Genomic DNA, 19,785 nt, shown 5'->3' on the forward strand with positions numbered 1-19,785 from the left:
ATAGTTTTCTGATATCTTGATATTTACATAAACTGAGATATTCAGTGCACCCAATTTATGAAAATCGACGTGAACTCGGTGAATTCCATCATTTGCACCGAATGCTTAAAGATGACGAACAAACATTTCTCGAATGATGCCACCCTGGTAATCTGTATGAGCCATGTGGTATGTGACGTGCCGATACCGGTGCGCTTAATTGCGCTCCTCTGTCGGTCTTTATATAGTGTGTACATTATGCAAATTTTGGTGTTTTAAAGACATTTAAGGCAAAGAGGATAGAATAGAAGATTTAAGGTGTGTTGTTACAATATGATGTGGTTTAATGTTAAGCATTTTGAGAGCTGTTTACCAAGGTGTCCAAGTCCAAGCATTGCTTGCGACAGGCTGGCACAGCGTACAATGCGTTTCGGTCGAATCAATGCCTCAAGTCTCAAACCATTTTTTTTTTTTTTTTTTTTTTTTGTTGTGGTCAAGTACCCGAGAGTCCCGTGGCGACACTAGGCCACTCTACTCGTCGGTTTCTGCGATGTTGTGAAAAATCACATCAGCACCAGCACAAACATACACTATTGGAGGAAAAAACACTCTGTCGATGGCGGAGCAAGTCCGCCATGTCAGAACTGAAACCTCCCTTCGCTGCAACTGTTAGTTTTCAAATAATTTAGCTAGTGCTAGTTGGCAAGGTAGGGGGTGTTTGTTATTGATGGAATTATAACAATTTCAAGAAGAAGAAGGCAGGTAGTGAGGGCAAGGCAATTTTTTCTTGGTGGGGGGGGGGGTCTAGGGAACAATGAGTTGACGGGGGGGCATGGGTGGGAGATGAGTTAGTTGAGAAGAAAGGAGATTTAGGAGAAGATAGAATAGAGCAGGGTTGTTAGAGCTTGGTTGAGAGAGATGAGGAGTGAAGCTATTGAAATGTGGTGGTGGAGAGCTTGGTTCACGGAGGTGCCTGGCGTTCTTGTAATGGTTCCTTATAGCCTTCTTGATGAAGGGGCACCCTGGGAAGGAGGCTGCATGTTTCCCCTCACAGTTGGCACACTTTGGCTGGGTTCGAGGTACCTCGCAGACTGTGTGGTGATGGTCACCACCACACCTGTTGCACCGGGTGGAGTTGGTGCACGTAGCAGCTGTGTGATGCAACTGTAAGCAGTTGTAACATTGAACAACCAGGGAGGGGTGGGGGGGTGGGGGAGGGTTGAGACGAAAGTGCTGGTTTGGTGCTTGAAGAAGTCTGAGGCGCTGATGACCGGCGTTTTCTTCTTCTTCTTCTTCTTCTGGTTTGAGTGGCGCTGGAGGTGAGGTTTGGTTCGGGGTTTTGGCTTGAATCTGGGGTCGGAGACAGGGTAGTTTCAGAAGTAGGAGTTGGTTCCTCGGTTTGAGCTTCCTGGGTTCGAGATGGGACAGTATCGGTCTGAATGGTTTGAGGTTGGCTTGGGATAGTATCAGTCTGGATTATTTTTGGTTTTGTGAAGGGGGCTTGAGTGGAGCGGTCAAGAGAGGCAGGTTGGCCGGTGTTACTGACTGGATTGATGAGCATGGGGGTGGGGATACCTGCATGTTGGAGTTTACGGAGGATGACGGGGATAGACTTATTGTAAAGAGGGGTGAGGATGAGGTGGTTGTTGTGAGTTTCCTCTATGATGGCTATGTGTTTGCTGAGGACTGGTTCTATTGCTTCGATTACGGATTTGCGGGTGAGGGGGATGGGGCCGGGGTTGGTGAGAGGGATGATGAGGAAGTTGTTTTTAGGCGCTACTGGGAATGGTGAGTTCTTGTGGGTATAGCGGAAGGGATGCTCGAAGGGGGATTCTTCAGACTCGACGAAGACATCGACCACATCTTCTTCGTCATCCTCTTCGCCGGTGTCGTCTTCCATCATATCTTCTTCAACGTCGAAATCGTACCCAGGGAGTTCGTCGGCGAGGCAGAAGGGGATATTGCAGCCGGAAAGTTTTTCAGAAAGGGGGGTAATGGCTTTAGGGACTATAGGGAGGATGAAAATGACATGAGAATGTTCATTTTCATCTATTCGATGGATGAATTTGGTGAGGGGAAGAAGAGTAGAGGCAATACGCCTTCTGTGAAGAATTAGCTTGGCAGGAGAAAGATCTTCAGGGGGGGGGGGATAACCAGATAGTTATCATATGGGCGGGTGGGGGCGTCAGAGAAGTCGATAATGAGAGGAAGGTTAAAATCCTGGTATGGGCCCCAGCTACTCGGTCCACCGGGGGTGTCCATATCAGTAGACGGATAAGACATGAAAAGAGAGAAAAGTGAGAGAAAGAGGAAAAACTAAGCTGAAGGGGGGGGGGGGGCTGGATCAGGAACTAGCACTAGGGTCAAACTCCGAAGAGGACCTGGGTGCACTCAGGGGGTACCAGTCGTGCCAGGTGTAGTTGTAACGGATCGCGCCGGGACAAGGCACGAACAGGTACACACTGAGCGCAGACAAATTTGCTTAAAATTGGCCTAATAAGGCCGGTCGACTGTGCTGGTACTTGTGGACGGTCAGGCAGCTGGTGTGGAAATGAGAGACCGCAGAAAGATGGTCTCTCAGAGTATATCAGAAAAGTCGGACCGACTAGTAAATCCCAAGATGGCCGCCGTTACCGGGCGACACACAGTGGAGCTGGCGGCTAGCGAGCCGGGGCTCGCGCTGGCAGGCGGTCCGGTGAAGCGCTACAGGTGGCAGGTGGCGGTACTAGGGTACCGCAGAACAAGCAGGTTGGCTGGAGATGTGAGCGACCTGACGGCTACGGGGTGCACGCTCGGTGACTTGGACCTCTGCAGATCTTGCCTGTTCAGAGCATAGACTGGGAATGTGTGTGGGTCAAGTCTCAAACCAGACACAGTTTACTATATTTTAGATAATGCTGTATAAATGACCTTACAAGGCACAGAAAAACATTCCATTTCAGCAGAATGAAAAACTTGCAGTAACACTGAGGTAAGGGAATTGATGAAATTAAAATATAATAATATTTTATTTTCTATATATTTTTTCATGAACATGAAAATCCACACCCTGTTTTCAGTCATTCGGCTGGGTCAGGAATGGAATGAACGAAGCTCCTATCTAGCGGCGAGGATAGGAATTGTGCCGGCTCCCACAGTCTGTCGCACTTCTCTGCGGCAACGATTAATGACTGACAGATGAAATGAAATTATATTGGAGAGTGTTGCTGGAATGAAAGATGACAGGGAAAACCAAAGTACCCGGAGAAAAACCTGTCCCGCCTCCGTTTTATCCAGCACAAATCTCGCATGGAATGACCGAGATTTGAACAACGGAACCCAGCGGTGAGAAGCCGGCGCGCTGTCGCCTGAGCCACGGAGGCTCTATTTTCTTTTATATTATTCATAATTCTTTTAAAATGTTAAAATCTGAGTGGAATGGAATGAAATCAAATTGTCTTCGTTTATTCATTTTTGGCAATCCATGGTTACCACTCTGCTGATGAGCTTCAACTGGCTCGAGGAATCCGACAAAGGACCGTTTCACTCGCTGGCGCCAGCTCATTCGGGTAACCGATAGTACTTTCGTAACCGCAGGCTGCACCAGGCTAACAATAGCCACACGGAATCATTATTATTATTATTATTATTATTATTATTATTATTATTATTATTATTATTATTTTGTAATATAAGGGCATTAGCTGGGAAAAAAGCGGCAGGGCCTTGGCTACTGGACAAAAAAGAAAACAACTTTAAATTTGAATAATTTCCTAAATGATCTTTCCTTTTCTATTTTCTTTTCAAAGGCAACAACAATAACAACAGCGATTAACAAGAAATGACAACCAGAATAAATGTATAGAAAGGGACATTACAATAGTAAGCTTTAGAGCTTAATAATTAACAGGGGGAAGGAGTTCCCATTTCACAAGACTTGCCTTGATCGCTGTTCAGCCTGAAAGCCTGCAGATTACGAAGGATTGTGTGGTCAGCACGATAGGAATCCTCTCGGTTGTTATTCTTGGCTTTGTAGACAGGCGCCGCTATCTTACTGTCAGATAGCTCCTCAATTGTAATCACGTAGGCTGAGTGGACCTCGAACCAGCCTTCAGATACAGGTAAAAAGTCCCTGACCTGGCCGGGAATCGAACCCGGGGCCTGCGGGTAAAAGGCATACACGCTTCCTCTATACCGCGGGGCCGGCTAATAATTGTCTTAACATTTCTTAAATTACCACGGGTTTTAAGGCCAGGATGTCAGAATTTTGTCCGGCAGCCAATGACTCGGAGATGTCGCATTTAACCACCCGAGGGCAAAACCAACCTTGGACGGTAAACGGATTAAATAATAATAATAATAATAATAATAATAATAATAATAATAATAATAATAATAATAATAATAATAATAATAATGTCACCAAAAACAACCTCAGCGGGAATCAGACATTTAATCTAGTGCATTTAATTTGAGTCCGCCTCTGTGGTGTAGTGGTTAGTGTGATTAGCTGCCACCCCTAGAGGCCCGGGTTCGATTCCCGGCCCTGCCATGAAATTTGAAAAGTGCTACGAGGGCTGGAATAGGGTCCACTCAGCCTCGGGAGGTCAAATGGGTGGAGGTGGGTTAGATTCCCACCTCAGCCATCCTGGAAGTGGTTTTCCGTGGTTTCCCACTTCTCCTCCAGGCAAATACCGGGATGGTACCTAACTTCAGGCCACGGCCGCTTCCTTCCCTCTTCCTTGTCTGTCCCTTCCAATCTTCCCATCCCCCCACAAGGCCCCTGTTCATCATAGCAGGTGAGGCCGCCTGGGCAAGGCATTGGTCATCCTTCCCAGTTGTATCCCCCGACCCAATGTCTCACGCTCCAGGACACTGCCCTTAAGGCGGTAGAGGTGGGATCCCTCGCTGAGTCCGAGGGAAAAACCAACCCTGGAGGGTAAGCCGATTAAGAAAGAAAGAAGGCATTTAATTAGGCAGTTCCGCTAGTCACTTGATAAATAGTAAGGTATAGCGCAGGAATGTACAATACTTGATAAGATAGGTCGATAATTATTGAACACTAAGGGTTGTTTATGAATTTTATAACTACGATATATTCCTACAGTCTGTTTTTGTGTAGGCGTAACAAAACAAAACAATGCCTCCCGAAACAAGCTAATTAGCTTCGATTTGTTAATCATTTCAATTTATCTTTATCTAGGAGGGCATGACATTTTGTAAATTAGCTAGAATGTCAAAACAATGATGACGTATCATGGAGAAACGATCAAAAACATGTTCCAAAATGTAGTACAATCTCACAGCATCTCATTACAGTGCGAAATGTCGCTTGTCTGACAACCAAGTCGTGCGGAAAACAGGAAATAATCAGGCTATTGAGAGAGACACGGAACTCTGGTCCCTGGTCGAAGTGTACGAGGAAGTTGGATGAGGCACGCATTCAACAATTATTATTAGAGCCCGAATTTTAATGACTCGATAACTATTTATTCTGAAAACGCGCCTAGTGTCCGTCAGTGTGTAACTTCTAAATATAATTATCGTCGCTATGAAACCATGAATTTACTGGGCGAGTTGGCCGTGCGGTTAGTAGCACGCAGCTGTGAGCTTGCATCCGGGAGATAGTGGGTTCGAATCCCACTGTCGGCAGCCCTGAAGATGGTTTTCCGTGGTTTCCCATTTTCACACCATGCAAATGCTGGGGCTGTACCTTGATTAAGGCCACGACCGCTTCCTTCCAACTCCTAGCCCTTTCCTATCCCATCGTCGCCGTAAGATCCATATGTGTCGGTGCGACGTAAAGCCGCTAGCAAAAAAGAACAACAACAACAACAACATGAATTTATAGTGTTTTTTTGGTCCCTTACGATCTTTCGTCACACATCAATGATAGTGCTTTAATTGGTAACTATTTACAGTGGCATTCGGAGCATTACTAGTGCGTCTGGTTGCTATGAAAGATGCTATTCGAGAACAGTATTGATCGTATGAACCTACAACGAGCGAACACATCCCCTCTTAGACATTCATAATTCCTCATAATTAAGGAATAGTATAATGTACTTTATATTGTATTATGAAAGAAAATGGACGGGGCATGTTTTTGCCCGTGAGTTATTAAAATAACTACTTAGCATTCTCTATAAATACATTCGCAGGGAGGAAGCACAAGGACGGGAGCAGCCATCGCTTTGTTGCCTTCCTTCATTTTCCTTCTGAGTTGTTCTGGGTACATGCAACGGGTACACGCTAATCCGTTACGCTGTGAATTGCTGGCAGCTTATCACTGTTAAAGAGAAGCCATCTGTTTATTTACACGTGTGTTCTAATATTCTTGTACTGTACAGAAGTTGTTACTGAAGATTTTGTCGGTGTGGTGTGCAGCAATACATAAATTTTTACTGATACAGAAATTTGCTATGATTTTTATCTGTTTTCGTTTTGTAATTTAGCTTTTGTTTCTTAAACGCAATTTATTTTCGCCACATTTTTTTACCACTTTTTCACATGCGTGTTTAATTGTTGCCATTCTTTTCGTGGGGTGATATGACGGCACACTAGTAACCGGCGTTGCTTGGGCAAATTTATTGAATGCGATTAAATGCGTCCCCCACCCCGAGTCTATAAAAACTATCTGTGGTCTATTTTCTCCCAGTTTGCCTTGAACTTCAGTACTGAGGTTTTTAACGTGCAGTAAAATCATAAATAAGCACCCCCGCCCCTTTCTCGCGCCCTGCAACACCTGTACCCTAGATTAAAAAGAAAAGTAATTTGCAGCTTATTTTCTTCCTTCTTTTACTTTGAACTTAAGTACTGAGTTTCACCAATACCGTATATATAGCACGGTTTTCCCGTGATGCTGTTGAGTAGAGCCGTTCGATGTGGCAACCTTGTCATAAGAACAATATCGTTTTCTTAACATGGAATTACCTTACAGCAATGAAAATTGATACCAAAATATAATATTTTAGTTACAAAATGATATTTTGTTGATGTGTAGTGCACCTGAGATGTTATTATGCTCAAATTTTGTTGTACATTTTACTTTTGACACAGATTAGATAACAATGTACGAAGGGAGTTCAATATATAATATAACACATTTTTTCTCGAAGCAAATTGGTTTTATTGAGTATTAGCTGATGTACCCGTGCTTCGCTACGGAATTCTACATTGTATACAGAATAATAGGTTAGGTAGAGTACACGTTGTGAGCAAGTTACCCTAGAAACGCGACGGAGAAATCACCAAACGTCTTTTCTCATATGAAAACTGGGTTAGGGAATTTTCATTTTAATGGTAGGCCCGCTTGCCTACCATCAATCACAATCAGGTTGGGGAATTTTATTATAATGGCAGACACTCACTCTCCACCTGATTTTTTACATCCTCAGAAAGACTGTCTTAGTGGTTTTCCCGACTGAAATGAACATAGGTCATTACAATGACGTCAGTAGGAATGACGCGAGTAAAAGCAATGATTTCACGTGAAATACTTGATCAAATGAAAAAACACACATTTTCTCACTTTTAACGAACAGTACTGCGCTGCCGATCTAACAGTCCAAAGTTCCAGAGCTGGAATGACCAGGCCGCAGACAGCCATGATCCGTGAACTTTTAGCCTTTTTACGGGGAGGGGGTGGGTGGGTTCGAATAGTGGAGAGTCCCAGGGCAAAAACTATGCCCTTTTACTAATCTGTTTCCTAGGAGTACCCGATGAGTCGGAAAATCTCAATTCACTACACTGGCGGCGGAAAAATCTATCTGACTTGGAGGCAATTTTTTCCTCCAAGCCGGAGGAGAAACCCCTACTTCACTGCTAATTTTGAATAAAATGAATGTAGAATTGAATAAAAAAGAAGAGGAGGCTCTTTTTAAGAAACGGCTCTTTTCAGGGTTGAATTTTGAGTTATTTAGTGAATTGTGGTGCTATAATTTGGAATATGCCTAAATTTTAATTCTATACCAGGTCATACTACTACTACTACTGAGTCTCTGCCTTAAGAGTGCACACTGCTCATTCAAAACAGCGCGTCAGAGTAGGGATTGACTAGCTAGAATACTGTGATGAACCAGTGAGTTACGTACCAGCAGAACGGTATCAGAAACTGTTATGAACCAGAGGAATGACATGCTAAAGAAGAAACTTTTCTGACTCCCCAGGTATTTCCCGCCAGTACAGGCTGTTATACTCGGTACGCAGCAGTAATCCCATCCCATCTATCGGAGTTGAGTGGCAACATAAGAGACAAAGAACATCACCACAGACAACGGTCAATGTAATGTTATTGTTGATCAATGTTACGCACTTTCAATATTGCAGGCCTTCACATTTAGTTTTCTTCCGACTCTGAAATACCACTATTATCGTAGTCGGTACGGTAAAATTGAATAAAAGATAAATGGACGGAAATTGTATTCTCAATAACTTTTGTTATGTAGTACTTTTCGATAGGACCAATAACATAAGTATTTAAAAATTAAATTTTAGGCGCCTTCCCCTAAACTACAATTTCATACACGGCGAATAAAATTGTTTATAACTTAGACTGTAGTTTCTTATTCCCCGACTCTATATACCGACATTCATTATATTCTGTTAACCCATTTTCTCGTGGTTCGGCGTTGATATGGACTTGGCAACAAAAATACAAATTCATGTATAGGCCTATCTGTGTTATCAAAGTCGGTACGGTAACAATGTATGATAAATGATCGTAAATTTAATTCTGCATAACTTTAGTTATGTAGTATTTATCGACAGGACCACTAATAATATACATATTTGAGAATTCAATTTTAGGCCTTCCAATAAACTACCATTTCGCTCAGCGTGAGTGAAATGATTTATAGCCTAAATTGTAGTGACTCATCCTCCGACTACACATACCGATTTTCATTAAATTCTCTTCAGCCGTCTTCTCGTGATGCGTGTACATACATACAGACAGACAGACAGACAGACAGACAGACAGACAGACAGACAGACAGACAGACAGACAGACAGACAGACAGACAGACAGACAGACAGACAGACAGACAGACAGACAGACAGACAAAAATTACGGAAAAGTAAAAAGTGCATTTCCTTGTTACTATGGACATGACCGATACAGAAATACCACTTTTCAAATTCTGAGCAATGTACAGACAAAACTCTTATTTTATATATATAGATTTTAAGGGGAAGTACAACTAGATAACCATCCACTTTTAATTCGAATCAGAAGGGGAAAAAGGAAGGCGTCTGACTCTTCGAAGTATATATCGATAACAGAAGAGGAAAGGTCAAGAAGTGCGTGGACAAGAAGAAAAGACTTCCTTGGTCACGCAACCTAATACCTTCGGGGTCGGAAGAGAACAACACTTGTCCAAGGGAGGTTGGATAGGATATATGAAAGCCTGACACAAGTAAGTTGAAGGAATGTCAGACTAAGCTAAGGGAACCGTGGTCGCCAAGCAATGCTCCAAAGTTGAGATCCCCTGGTTCCACTTTTTGATGGTGGTGGTGGTGGTGATTATTGTTTTAAGAGGATGTACAACTGGGCAACCATCCTTTATTAACACTAAGCAGAGGGGAAAAATGGAAAGAGCCCGACACTTGGAAAAATTGAAGTTATCGGTCAAAGGAAGACAAGGGCCACGATGGAGTGAAAATGAAAGACTCCTAAGCCTCGAATACTCTAATACTTTCGGAGTCGGAGAAGAACAAGACTTGACCAAGGGAGGTCGGATAGGATAGGTAAAAGTGAGGAGCTTGGCACAAGTTAGTTGAAGCAATACCAGGACTCAGCTAGGGGCCCCTTGGTCGCCAAACCATGCTCCCAAGTTAAGAGTACCGGGGGCCCCTTTTAGTCACCTCTTACAACAGACAGGGATAGCGTGGGTGTTATATTTACTACCCCCACCCACAGGGGATCTCCCTTTTTCAGTCACCTTTTACGACAGTCAGGGGAAGTCATGGATGTGTTCTACCATCCCCATTCACATGGGAGAATCTCAGCAAGTATCTCGCATTCATGAGGACTTGCTGACGCCGTATTAACCCCTGAATAGGAATGCATTTCCGATTGCTAGTTTAAAAAAAATCATTGTTAGATTCGTCATCGAGAGCTAGGAAGATAGTCGTAAAGTTGCGATATAGCAGGTAGTTATATTGTGTGGATGTTTTGTTTCGTTTCCAAATGTCTGTCTTGCGTTATCTGGGAGAGATGATCGACCGTATGCCCTCTGAACTTCCACTCTCCAATCTAGTCACGTGCACACTACATTGATGTAAGTTCGTAGTAGTAAATTATATCTAGTACCGTTTCACGCATCACACTAGTGTCATCATTACTTCTTGACGTATAGTGGAGAAGTATGTGTTTGGAGGAGATCTGAATTTGCAGCTGTAATAATTCATTTTCTTTCGTAAGTAGAAAATATCAATATTTCTGGTGGTGATAATTATTTTAAGGAGAGGTGTAACTGAGCAACATTCCTCTTTAAATACGGATCACCGGGCGAGTTGGCCGTGCAGTTTGGGGCACGCAGCTGTGAGATTGCATCCGGGAGATAGTGGGTTCGAGCCCCACTGTGGGCAGACCTCAAGATGGTTTTCTGTGGTTTCCTATTTTAACACCAGGCAAATGCTGGGGCTGTACCTTAATTAAGGCCACGGCCGCTTCCCTCCCACTCCTAGACTATTCCTATCCCATCGTCGCTGTAAGACCTAGGCCTATCTGTGTCGGTGCGACGTAAAACAAATTGTAAAAAAAGAAAAGAAAAAAAAGAAAGGAACGTGATAAGAAGAGGCTTGATTAATTGTTGTTTCTGGTTTTATGTCTTCACGTTCTATAATTGTACCCATAACAGCAATCAGTTATTTTCTGTGTTCATACAGTACACCGTATCAACACCGCGATATTGGAAGTTTCATCTAGTATCTAATATCTGTATTCTTTGCAGGAAGTTAGGAAAATATTTTCATTCATTCATTCATTCATTCATTCATTCATTCATTCATTCATTCATTCATTCATTCATTCATTCATTCATTCATTCATCCATTAGTTGCTTTTACCTCGCACCGACACAGATACAATAGGTCTTATGGCGACGATTGGGACAGGAAAGGCGTAGGAGTGGGAAGGAAGTGGCCGTGGCTTTAATTAAGGTACAGCCCGAGCATTTGCCTGGTGTGATAATGGGAAACAGCGGAAAACTATCTTCAGGGCTGCCGACAGTGGGGTTTGAAGCCACTATCTCCCGAATGCAACCACGCAGCCGCGCGCCCCTAACCGCACGGCCAGTTCGCTCGATTGGGAAAAGAGAGACTGCTTCCTGACAAGTTCGAGAAAAATATGCGAACTTCCCGATTTATACACGAAGATATGTATTTGATTAATTGGCATGTGGAAACTTGTTACACCACTGGAGCTATTGCTCATGATTGACCCGCCATCATAACTTTGAGTTACGAGTTTACTCGGATTTCTGCCGACGAGCGGTTCAATTTAATTTAATATGCACTGAGAAATAGCACGTGGTAATGGTGATTATTGTTCTTAAGGAATCAAAAATATTCAGAATCTTTATACTGATCTTCAGTCAACAATGTACCTCAATACGACAACCAGCTGGGACTGACATGCCGTGTCTATCGTTTCATCTCCAATCTAGTATGCATTCCAGGAGGCCATTTATTCCGGTTAGTTTTATATAAATCCTTAAACGTGGGTGATTATGGCAGATACGCATTCATTTCGTTTTAAAACATAGTACTAAATTTAATTTATTCTCTAAATACACCGTTATTGATGGAATCTTCTGACTCGTTGTGGCCCCTTAATGCTAATTCTATTTTTCCTCGGAGTCGTATATGGTACAGTTTGCTATCAAATTCATTACACACCTGTTTTTGTCAACTTACTCGTTGCGTTCAGCAACAATTTGTTGAAACTGCGAGTCTAACTGAAACCTAAAGCAGTTTTCAACTTCGTCATTTAAGGAAATGTTTTTTTAAAATCATAGAATTCCTATGTTGGCAGTAATAAATAATAATACATTTAAAAATGATTGGCATTTAATGTAAGTTTGAAATAGGCTACACACACACACACACACACACACACACACACACAGAGAGAGAGAGAGAGAGAGAGAGAGAGAGAGAGAGAATTGCATTGATTGATAATTTACATACCACTGAGGATGAAAAGCGTCTTCATATAATAATATACATGTGCTTTTTCATGAGTCTTCATTTTCTCCCACATTAACACTAAATCTACAGTTCCTTTTTTCGACCAATCCCAATCACTACCGAAGAGAACACATGGAAATCAAAACATTGCATTTTGGTTGTTGCACCCTCAAATCCACTCTCCCCCCTCCCCCCTTAATGTTCCGATTGCATTTTCTAACATGATAATTTAGTACTGTTTTGTCCTTTACTTATATTCTAATCAGGCGTGTCTTCCCATGTCCTTTATTTTTCTTTCCTTCTTCGTATGGCAACGACAAAAAATGAGTTTCCAGGAACACTTTGATTTCATTCGTGTTTTTAAATTCTTTTCACACAGTTAAGTTTGGGTAACTAGTACATGTTAGATTAAAGAAATACCCAGCCACCACTTCAAAAAAATCAAAATATTTTCAGTCTGTATTGCTAACTGCATTACTCCAAAGTAGTATGCGAACTAGCAATTTTCAACTTCGTCATTTAAAGAAATATTTATTAAAATCATAGAATTCCTATATTGACAGTCATAAATAATAATAAATTTTAAAAGGATTGGCATTAAATGTAAGTTTAAATTGGCGTGAGGTAGAGAGAGAGAGTGTGAGAGAGAGAGAAGTGAATTGCATTTATTGATAACTAGGAGTTTCCCGCTGGCAACCGCCCGCAGTGTACAAAGTATCGTGTTGTTCGTTACTATCCTCACGGATAAAGCACATGATCTGCTGTGGTATAGAATGTAATATTATGCCAACAAAACACTTGAAAATACATCACACAAAGAAATTGAATTAAACGTTCCTTGGAACAACACTACGCGCCGAACTGTTAAAAAGTCCTTCAAAGATCTTCGTCATGGAGACAAATGTACTCATAACTTTTCTCAGAATCTATCAAGTACTTATTACCTCAAAAGAAAGCGCTTGATCCACTGAGTGTTTTTAGCCCAAAACGAACTGCGTACCTCAATTAGAACGAAATATATGATTGCTTCAATGAGACAAAAAATTGAAAAATTAAATAATTTGAAGAAGGCGGAAGTTAAGTGATTTCTAGTACCTGATGACAAATCTGTGCATGAATACCTTTCAGTTAAAAAAAAATAATGAAGGAAATCGACCGGATAGAATAGCCTGACTAACTAACTTTATTTTTCATAAAAAAAAAATTTAATATATAGGCCTAGATTTACATACCACTGAGGATGAAAAGCGTCTTCATATAATAATATACAGGTTTATGAACACACTCACTTTTTAAATATTAAATTAAAATTTAAAAAATAAAATACAGATACCAAATCCAATAAAATTAAAACATGCATTATATAATAAGTAATAAAGTAAAGCATTAAGTATATTTATTGTGTTAGACTACAAGGATCTAAAGAATCTGAAGCTAAAACAGAGAGTAAAACTTTTTTGGAGAAATGTACCATTTCTGATTGTTAGAAACAAGAATGCCTGATCTCAGTCCCCTGCGCACTACTGCTTTAGTTGAGTACACTAGTACAGTTAGTGTTATTTGTGAAACGGTGAAGAGGGAGAGAGAGAACTCTTTATAACACTAATCAAGGAGAAAAAAACGGAAGGAATCCGATTCTTCGAGAAGTGAAGGTATCAGCCAAAGAAAGACAAGGGCCACGAAGGGCGTGAAAACGAAAGATTCGCTTGGCCTCGAGTATCCTAATACCGTCGGGGTCAGGAAAGAACAAGAGTTGACCAAGGGAGGTCGGATAGGATAGATGAAACTCAAGAGCCAAGCACAATTGGAAGCTATGCCCGGACTCAGCTGACGGCCCCGTGGTCGTCAACCCACGCTCCCCAAGTGAAGAGCATCTGGGGCCCCTTTTAGGCGCCTCTTACGACAGGCAGGAGATACCCTCGGTGTTATTCTACCATCCCCACCCACAGGGAGAGAGAGAGAAATCATTTATTGTAAAACAAACAAACGTAATAAATTACTCAAATGTCAACTCTGCTTCGACTGTGTAAAATAATTTACGTAATGTTGAGAAGATGCTGACCTCTCGGAATTTCTGTCTCTGTGCTCCTTATCCCCGCGCGTACGTCATGAAGCCTGAAAATCGTCATTGTGGATGTACGGCCCCACATGGGCTCAATTCTACAGGCACGGAGAGGGATATTCAACAAATTGTTGCTAGTTTATATTACAAAGCAAGCTTACCGGTATGTGTATATTAACTCTTTGATAAGTAGATCTATCAAAGTGCATAGGCCTATTATAATGTTAACATTTTACACATTAACATTATTTTCTGTTTCGCTACATAGGCAGTGCCTTGGGAAGAAAGATACTATCCGAAAAGCCGCCCCTGTTTCGGTGGTTCACCAATCCACCCTCCCAAGGTAAGAGACCCTGGGGTCCTCTTTTTTTTTCACCCCCTACGGCAGATAGAGTGTGGTTCCAGTGGTTGTGGTTATTATTGTTCTAACAAGAAGTACAATTAGGCAACCATCCAGTATTCGGGAGATAGAGGGTTCGAACCCCACTGTCGGCAGCTCTGAAGATGGTTTTCCGTGGTTTCCCATTTTCACACCAGGCAAATGCTGGGGCTATACCTTAATTAAGGCCACGCCCGCTTCCTTCCCAGTCCTAGTCCTTTTCTATCCCGCCGTCGCCATAAGACCTGTGTGTGTCAGTGCGACGTAAAGCCTATATATATATAAAAAAAGGCAACCATCCCCTATATGACACTTATCAAAACTAGAACGGTCCCGACACTCTGAAAAATGTGAAAGTATCAGCCAGAGAAAAACGAAGGCCACACAGAGAGCGTGAAAATGAAAGACTCCATAGGCCTCCATACGTACAACTGTCGGGGTCGGAAAAGAAGAAGAGTTGATCAAGGGAGGTCGGATAGGATAGATGAAAGTGAGAGCCTCATACAAGTAAGTGGACGCAATGTCAGTACTCAGCTAAGGTGCCCGTGATTGCCAACCCACTCGCTCCCCAAGTTAAGAGCCCCTGGGACTCCTTTTAGTTGCTTCTTACAACAGGTAGGGGTACCGTGGGTGTTATTCTACCGCCCCCCACTCACAGGAGGAAACTGGGAAAAGGTCTGAAGAAGAAGTACAGGGGGCATGATTAGCTTCGCAGCTTAGCTTCTGGCTTCCTACTCGGAAGGCTGAGGTTCGAATCGCGGTCGATCCTGGGGTGAGATTTTCATCTCAAAAATAACATAGCGTCAGAAAAAGCATCCGGCCTTAAATCATCGGCGAAAAGTAAAACGAGTCTCGGTGGCTCAAGCGACCCCAGAAATACTTGGGATAAGCTGAAGAACGTATGTTAATCCGGCTCGTCGGCTGAATGGTCAGGGTCGATGTTTTTGGTTAAGAGGATCCGGGGTTCGATTCTTGGCCGGCTTGGGAATTTTAACTGGGTCTGGTTAATTCCTCTGATTCGTGGACTTGGTGTTTGTGTTTTTCCCAACACGCTCCTCTTTATATGTACACAACACACGACGCTACTAATCAACCACCACAGACACACGCAATAGTGAATACATCCCTTCACAACGGGATGGTGACAGGAAGGCCATCCGACCGTAAAACAAGGCCGAGTCAAATAGGAGCCACAGGTCGTTCCTGGATGTGGGAAAAGCGGCGGAAGGAGGAGGAAGAGGCGGTTACGAAGTACTGGATATAACGGCGAAATCTAACGGCCCCCTCTACATCCCATATAAGCACGGTATTTTTTAAAATCGCTTATTACTACATATCGTATAAAACGGCTTGTTTTTATCACATTTTCGGAAAAATGTATCAACTATAACGACGTCCAATGTTGTATTTTTTCGTTTGTTATCCCCTTTGGGGATTGCTGATACCAATGCAAAACTTATTTTCACTCTCTTGTTTTCGGTGAATTGTAAATTTCAAACCAATCACTGTTAGGTAAATAGTCAAGGCAAGCATCGCTGTGAAAAGAGAAAAAGTGTTTAATATTAAAGAAAAGTCACAAATCATATCGCGATTACAAAATGGGGAAACAAACGTTAGAGTCTACAAGGAAGTGGGCGTATCACACTTTGGAAGGACAGAAAGAACATATATTTTTTTAGCCAAGACCGTGTGCGGCATAATTGATCGAATTACATTGCTGCTACTTCTTTCCTCACTTATTATGCTATCTCTGTCCGGCTCCATGGCTAAATGGTTAGCGTGCTGGCCTTTGGCCACAGGGGTCCCGGCTTCGATTCCCGGCAGGGTGGGGAATTTTAACCTTAATTGGTTAATTTCGCTGGCACGGGGGCTGGGTGTATGTGTCGTCTTCATCATCATTTCATCCTCATCGTGACGCGCAGGTCGCCTGCGGGTGTCAGATCAAAAGACCTGCACCTGGCGAGCCGAACTTGTCCTCGGACATTCTCGGCACTAAAAGCCATACGCCATTTCATTTCATGTTATCTCTCATGTTATGTAAAAACCCAAGGCATCACTCGTATATGTGTTTAATTGACTGTACAGTTGAAGGTGTGCCGTAAAACTACCTCTGACCACAATCTGTATCCACAGTTAAATATTCAAGGCAAGCGTCGCTGTGAAGAGAGGGAAAGCGTTTAATATTAAAGAAAAGTCGCGAATCATATCGCGATTACAAAATGGGGAAACAAACGTTAGTAGCGAAGTGTATCACACTGAACGATTTCTGAAATTTGGAAGGTCAGAAAGAACATCTATTTTTTTAGCCAAGACAGTGTGCGGCATTGTTGATCAAATTATACTTAGTTGCTACTTCTTTCCTCACTTATTATTTTATATTTTGCTGACATATTATTAAGTACGGTACTTTGTAAATATCAGATGAAACTTTCCTTTCAGTCCCATTCCACAAAACTGTATTTTGTACTCATTTCACTTATATTTCTTGAAGTTCTAACTTCATACTGTTAATTAACCATGAGAGCATTGCTGGATTAAGGTGCTTTGGGGGTCCCGGGCTATATAAAAATGTGGGGCCCCTTCTTCGTAACATCACGTAAGACTAGCATTCTGAAGTCGTTATAGAACTACTTCCACTTAAATTAATGAACAGGAAAGTATTGAAATAGACTACAATTTTTCTCTATTTTTCATGTTCATATTTCATAATGCCAAAACATATTTTACATTTGCCCCATCATCACTATCAAATCGACATACAAAACAGAACTTACTTTTTTTTTTTTTTTTGGCACCACTAGGATATTTTCTATCCATTTTACAAGAACATTATAGTTATAACTTACGAATGGTTGAATAATCAGAGGTGAACTGGAAGTTCTCTTCCTGATGCAAAGACATAGTATAGCATGCGCATTCCACCGTGCTTCCCCTGTTCCCTCCCGCTCACTTCCTAGACCTCTTCCCCCCTTCCCCCTCTGCCCGTACTTGCAAGCTGCCAGTTTTAAATTTTCGTCAACAATAATCTTTACAATAATTACAGTGCGTAAGTAGCGAGGATTCGTGTCTCTGGACGGTAATTGATTCTAGCAGTGATGAAATACTAACGCGGACAGCTGATAAGGAAGGAAGAGTGCGTGTTCAATATCTTGCGAGCGTAAATATTCAAATACATGCACGGAGGTGGAGGAACAGGCCTCTTTTTATACAATTTTAAGTTCGGCCAAGGGCCGGGGCCCCTTAGCACGCGGGGCCCCGGGCTGCAGCCCCTTTAGCCCACCTTAATCCGGCCCTGCATGAGAGTGTGCAGCCTAAATTTTACAGATATTACATGTTTAACAAAAAACCAAAAAGAACCCACCTGTTTGTACGACTATCGCCTATAACGACCGTTAATTAACGGCCCCTTCGGAGTCGTTATAACCGGTTTTGACTGTAATAATATCCCATCTTTGCTTTACCTCAATCTAATGCGCATTGTGATAAGTGGAGGGCGGAGTTTTGGCATATTTGCATGTTTTGTTTGTTTTGATTGTTTCATGATGTAGTATGGCCATAAAAAATAAAGGCGATTCATCTTCTTCTTCTTTATATGTTTACCTTCCAGGGTCGGTATTTCCCTCGAACTCAGCGAGGGATCCCATCTCTACCGCCTCATGGGCAGTGTCCTGAAGCTTCAGACTCTGGGTCGGGGGATACAACTGGGGAGGATGACCAGTACCTCGCCCAGACGGCCTCACCTGCTATGGTGAACAGGGGTCTTGCGGGGGGGGGGATGGGAGATTGGAAGGGATACAAAAAGAAGAGGGAAGGAAGCGAGAATGGCCTTAAGTTATTTACCATCCCGGCATTTGCCTGGAGGAGAAGCGGGAAACCACGGAAAACCACTTCGAGGATGGCTGAGGTGAGAATCGAACCCACCTCTACTCATTTGAACTCCCTAGGCTGAGTGGACCGCGTACCAGCCCTCGTACCACTTTTCAAATTTATTGGCAGAACCGGGAATCGAACCCGGGCCTCCGGGGGTGGCAGCTAATCACACTAACCACTACACCACGGAGGCGGACTAGGCGATTCATACTATTTGAAATATAATGGTGAAGTTGTATAGTGCATATAAATACATATATAGATACTATGGTCGTCTGACGAGAAGATGCGGGGCAAGAGGTGCGCGCATGCTCGTATCACAAGTGTCGAGGCCTGTCAATAAACATCGGTACCGACTGCGGTGATTCTTGCGAATTGAGGTGGTGTCGTGATGTTTCAAAATGGTAGTGCAGCTGTGCTTTAGTTATACATTTACTGTAATTAATAAGTACTGCATAACGAACAGTTTAATAATGAATTTGCAGGAGCTTGCATTGTTTGTCTCGACTCATGTTAGTAGCTACGAGTGTAGTATCTTTTACTCGTGCCGTACCTACAAGCTGCCACGACTTCTTGTCAGACGCAGATAGTAATACGAGCATATTCTTGATATGCGTGTATGTACATGTACCTATAATTGTAGTTTTCTTATTATTGTATAAAACAGCATGTACAGTAGCTACTGTATATTGATATTCAGATCGGTACAACAATACAAATGAATATTTAAAAATTCCATTCGCCGCCGGAATCCTTTACAATGCATTGTTGTTGACAGTCCACATTAACAACAGCTTGACAATGCGTAACTCTTTTTCCGTTGGCGTTTTGGTATTCAGTTCCTATGTTGGAATCAAAGAAAAAATGTTTTACGATATACCTACCTGAAGTAGTAGAGAGCAGAGATCCTTCCTCGATACATGCCAGGACCCAACCCACCCACTCCCAAGAGGCATTCTTACTTATATAGAAGATGTAATAAACCCGAGACAGTCTGAAACTAAATAATGCCACCATTTTCTTTGTTCGTATGGTCTTATCACTAGCCCAGTCTGACCAATCCAGACCAATATTTTGTGGCTTTAACCTATCTATCATCTTTCCTGCTAAGTATCTTTGGATAATGCGCCGACGTTGGCAAGCCTGTTCAATGCATTGCTGGCTCGCCGGAGCCTATGTTGGATTTATATCCAAAATGTTCATCTCTTCGCTGTATGAAGACCAGTAACCAGTAGCAATCATGCCAAAAGATAAATCTGGGAAGACTTGGGAGAAAGGAGACGAGCTGCTCGACTAAGTGGTATGTTCCGAGCTGTCAGTGGAG

At 42.4% G+C, this 19,785-nt stretch overlaps 1 protein-coding gene across 2 annotated transcripts in view; it reads left to right on the forward strand.

The window, feature by feature from the left end:
• LOC136857615 (polypeptide N-acetylgalactosaminyltransferase 1) overlaps nt 1-19,785 on the forward strand; it is a 145,533-nt gene that overhangs the window by 37,676 nt on the left and 88,072 nt on the right. Inside the window, exon 1 of one of the 2 annotated variants that reach the window (XM_067136400.2) lies at nt 10,240-10,376. The exons of the other annotated variant lie outside the window; for it this stretch is intronic. The gene's annotated coding sequence lies outside the window, so the exon portion shown is untranslated. Of the gene's footprint in view, nt 1-10,239; nt 10,377-19,785 lie in introns of those variants that run through there. 2 annotated transcript variants of the gene reach the window in all.

Source organism: Anabrus simplex, chromosome 1, assembly GCF_040414725.1.
Source record: "Anabrus simplex isolate iqAnaSimp1 chromosome 1, ASM4041472v1, whole genome shotgun sequence".
Taxonomy (NCBI): Eukaryota; Metazoa; Arthropoda; class Insecta; order Orthoptera; family Tettigoniidae; genus Anabrus; species Anabrus simplex.